This window comes from Microtus ochrogaster, unplaced genomic scaffold (assembly GCF_000317375.1).
Source record: "Microtus ochrogaster isolate Prairie Vole_2 unplaced genomic scaffold, MicOch1.0 UNK34, whole genome shotgun sequence".
In the NCBI taxonomy this organism is placed as follows: domain Eukaryota; kingdom Metazoa; phylum Chordata; class Mammalia; order Rodentia; family Cricetidae; genus Microtus; species Microtus ochrogaster.
In genome coordinates, this window is record NW_004949132.1 from 1887918 (window position 1) to 1892631 (window position 4714).

At 41.0% G+C, this 4714-nt stretch overlaps 2 pseudogenes; both read right to left on the bottom strand.

Annotated features, from left to right (window-relative positions):
* The window catches only part of LOC113458493, a 39184-nt pseudogene extending 38954 nt beyond the window's left edge, over nucleotides 1-230 (bottom strand).
* A 2867-nt stretch (nucleotides 231-3097) lies between these two features.
* LOC102000121 lies at nucleotides 3098-4181 on the bottom strand (annotated as a pseudogene).
* Between the last annotated feature and the right edge of the window lie 533 nt (nucleotides 4182-4714).

Sequence of the window (4714 nt, forward strand, 5' to 3'; positions counted from 1 at the left end):
CTATCTACATTTTCTGAGTAATCGTGAATTGGCATAAAATGGTTTGAAGGTACAAAGTCCTCCTTAGGACGAGTATAATCTGGTGCATCAAAATCAACAAACCCTACACCAGAAGGGCTGACTTCTGAAAATCCACCAAATTCCCCAAATTCATCCTCATCGTCATCCTCTGCTCCATTGTCTAGCGGTGGGGGAGATGAAGAATACATTCGAATGATGTCTGGCTCCATTGTCTAGCAGCTTTCCAATAATTAATTTATGCCTGGCTTGTCCCGGATGGTCGCGATGGGCATGGCTCAGCGGCCCGGGGAGGAACTGGCTCCCCGAGGAAGGACCGGTTGCTCGGACGCTGAGCGGGCGAGGGCGGAAGGCGAGCTGCTCCCAGCCCTGTCAGCGCAGCGGCGCCATGGACGCCCACCCGGAGTTTCAGCGCTGCCGCGGGACCCCCATCCCACTACCCTCCGCCCTCTTCCGCCGCCGCCGCCTCTTCCGCCGCCGCCGCCTCCGCCTCCTCCAACTCATTTCTATTAATGTGTGTAGCACCACGAGGTGGTGGCTTACTGGGAAGATTCTAGCCTACGTCCATCTTGGGTCAAAGCTTCATCGCATCTGCCCTCACTTTCCTTCTTCCCAGCATTCTGTTCTGTCTACTCCACCCACCTATGTTCTGACCTATCAGGCCAAGCAGTTTTGTTATTAATTAACCAATGAAAGCAACAGATAGACAGATGACCTTTCCACATCAACACCATCGCCAAGGTCTCTTTCAGCTTTTCATTAAGATGAAAGTTAATGCATTACATCCAGATAGAGATCTCCTGCTTGCATCCTGTTAGTTGAGATAATTATTGCTGTGATACAAAAGTATACTTACATGCAGCATGGGGGAAAATGATTTATTTGGCTTATACTTACACATCATTGTATATCACTGAAGGAAAACAGGGCAGGAACCAGGAAACAGAAACTGATATAGAGGTAATTAAAGAGTTTTTTCTGCTAACTGTATAGATGCTCATGGCTGACTTGACCTGCTTTCTTATAGAACTGAAGATTACTAGTGCAGGAGTGTAATTGAGAGGATGCTTGTTTGTTCCCAGGTGCTCAGTCCCAAAACAATCACACAAAAACCATATTATTTGCAATACTGTTTCATCAATAGCTTAAGCATATTTCTGGATAGCTCATACCTTAAATTAACCTATCTCCACTAATCTGTATATCACCATAAGGCTGTGGCTTACTGGGTAAAGTTCTGGCGTCTGTCTCCTGCAGGGCTCCATGGCTTCTTTCTGACACTGCCTTCTTTCTCCCAGCATTCAGTTTAGTTTTCCCTGTCTAGCTAAGTTCTGCCTTGCTGTAGGCCAAAGCAGTTTCGTTATTCATTAACTGATAAAAGCAACACTAGACAGAAGGACCCCCCAAACCATTTCCCCTTTACTGTTTAAATAAAAGGAAGGTTATAACTTAAACATAGTAAAATTACATGTGACAAAACAGTTATCAAGCAAGATTCCAGTTATAATATTTATATCTACTTCATCTTTTATCATAACTAAGGTAAACTATATCTATTCTTTAATTCCATCAAAGACTCCAGAAGGATATAATATTACCTAAGTAAACAAGAAGTGCATTGTAACCAACTTCCAAAACTTGGGAAATGACAGAGACATCTCATTGCCTGGATAGTCACCCAAAGTTCTTCTGTATCATTGGAGAATCCATCTTCAGCCTACAGGCCTATAATATCCAACATACTCGTCCAAACAGCAGGAAATTTCAATGACAGTTCCACGTACATAATGGTGTGGGATGGGAAACAAAGCATGACAATCCATGTCTGAACCCCAAACCTTACCTGGTCAACAACATTCTAATGTGAACTGGGCCTGACTTTGCTGTAGGAGAATTGTCTGTATTCTGTCAATCATGTATTTTAATAAAATGCTGATTGGTCAGGTAGGAAGTATAGGCTGGTCAACCAGACAAGAAGTAGAGGTGGGGAGATAGAACAGGAAAATGCTAGAAAGGAGGAAGCCCATTCCTCCCACTCCTGCCCAGACTCTGAAGAAGTAGGATATGAGCTACTCTGCTGGAAAAGGTACTGAGCCATGTGGCTAACATAGATAAGAATAATGGGTTAATATAAGTGATAAGAGCTAATAAGAAACCTGAGCTAATGGGCCAATCAGTTTTGTAACTTATGGCGATCTCTGTGTGATTTTCTTTGGGGCTTGCCAGCTATGGGGTAACAGGTGGGACAGAAACCCCAATAAGCCAGCCCTCATGTTACATGACTTAATCATTCAACAGCTTATTCCTCATTAAAAACAATCCTCTGGTAAAACTGTCATTCCTTCCTGCTTAGCACAAAGCTATCATCATGATTTTTATCTGTTATATGTACCATATTTTAAGACTGTACAAATACACAGAAAATAAGTAATGGATATATTTTGAATCTGCAAAGTAAATTTAATTAATTTAACAAGAAAATAATCTACATGTTTTCTGAAATGTAAAGATACTGAATCCTGTCCTGTGGCCTTTTGTATATTCTCATTTTTACCAAGAAACTATAATTATCTTAGTTGCATAATTCTGACTCAGGCTGTCTCATAAGACTGTGGTACAGAGAGCAGTTAGGGACATGACTCTAAGAAGTCTTGACTGAGACTGAATAGTAGTCCACTAATCTTACTTCCTAAAACTTGTGGTTGATAATAGATTTCAATTCTCTTCAAGCTCTTGGCTCTTTGGAAGACTTAGTTACCTACTATATGAATCTGCTCTACAGACTTCTTGGATTTTCTCCACTGTTTTTTGTCCAAAGCCAGTAATCAGAGATTCCCCACTATTGAAGCCTTACCCTATAACCTAACATATGATTACATAGACGTTACTAGAAAAGAAACTTTCAATAATATTATAATCAGAATCTCCATAATACAAAGAAAACTAACAATCCTAAAATCAGCACAAGAAAAAATCTAATGCAACATTATATTCATTATACATAACTGTGGGTTCCCTTATGACATTTTAATGTATCAACACAATGGACTTTGATCATATTTGTTTGCTCATTGTTACTTTGCTCTCTTTTTTTTTAAGTGACAAATATACTCCTCTTTATTGTTATCAAGGTTTCTCAATGTCTTTCAGTAACAGAGCACTTATTTAATTCCACTGTTGGCCATGGTTTGGGCCCTGCAAACGCCCTTTCCCTTCACCTCAAAGGGAGCCCCTTTGTATGTGGCCACACACTCAGCATTGGTGTGCAGGTCAGGCTGAATCTGCTCCCAGATCTTCTTCTTAGGCTTCAGCTCCTTGTCAGACTCTCCAGGGAAAGCATCAAAAGTAATTCTGTCTCCAGGAACAGACCCATTGGGAGGTGCCAGAATTTCCACTTTCTCTGGTGAACTAACACACATTACCATTGCTTGAGACAGTACTCCCCGCATTTTTGCAGGCTTCAGATTACAAAGTAAAACCACCATCTGATTCTGCATCTGCTCCAGAGGAACGTGATTTACCAGTCCACTGACGACGGTCGTTGGGGCTGCTTCTCCCACATCTACTTCTACATACAGCGAGTCTGCATCTGGATTCTTTTTGGCAGTAACAATACAACCAATGCGAAGATCCAGACGAGAAACGTCTAATGGCTTTGAGTCAGTATTTGCTGCTGCTGACTGCTGTTTCTTCTCCTTTTTCTCTCCTTTCTTTTCAGCCTTCTCTTTTACCTTCTTTTCTTCTCCTCCCCCTCCTTTGGTCTGTTCTTTTACAGTAGAAGAGGTGGTTGATACCGAGGTAGACTGTACCACAGTTGCAGAAACTGCAGGTTTAGCTTGCTGCTGAGTGTCAGACGGGACTGGAATTTGTTTTACCCCATTCTGAATCTCCGCCTAAATCAGCTCCTGCTTTAGCTCTTCTATTTCTTTCTTCAGTTTAGCATTTTCAACTCGAAGTTTCTTTTCTTCTCTCAAAGTTGCCTGCAAAACCGCCTTCTCCTTGAGAAGGGCAACCTGCTGCTTGAGATATTCAATGATCTGGTCTGCCTCTGCACCCTTCTGCTCGAGCCTCTTCAGAACAGCGTCACTGGTTGCCATCTTTGTCCAGAATCGGCAGAAAATCATGAAGTGGCGAACCGCAGCTCTCAAGCAGCCTCAGCCGGGTGCCGGCTACTTTGCTCTCTTTTCAGAGCTCCTAGCCTCTCATCTTTGAGCAGATGTGATCTCTTAACTACATACTTCTGCCACCAGGCCTGTTCCCATGTTGCTCCATCATAATTGGCACTTGTCCTTTGGAACCACAGAGAAAACTGAACTATTTCTTCCACAAGTTACCTTGAACATGGTTTTTAACAACAATAGAAAAATAATTAGAACCATGAGTTATCAGGACAAATAAATTTGAGCATATCCCACAAAGGTGGATCTTCAATACTTCTTTATTTTATATTTTACATCTGAGTATAGCTTTTAGAGTTATTTAAATTTGAATTGAAGTACAGTATACTCTACAAAAAATCTCATTGGACTTCTTTTTCTTAATTTAATAAAGCAATAAAATCAGAATCTAAGTTCAACATCTGTTTGCTATAGGCAAAATAATACAACTGTATAAATTCTCCAAAATTTTTGTACTAACTCAAAAGTTCCTGCTTTATGAAATGTATGTTAAAATTACTAGTCATATTAAGACTCAT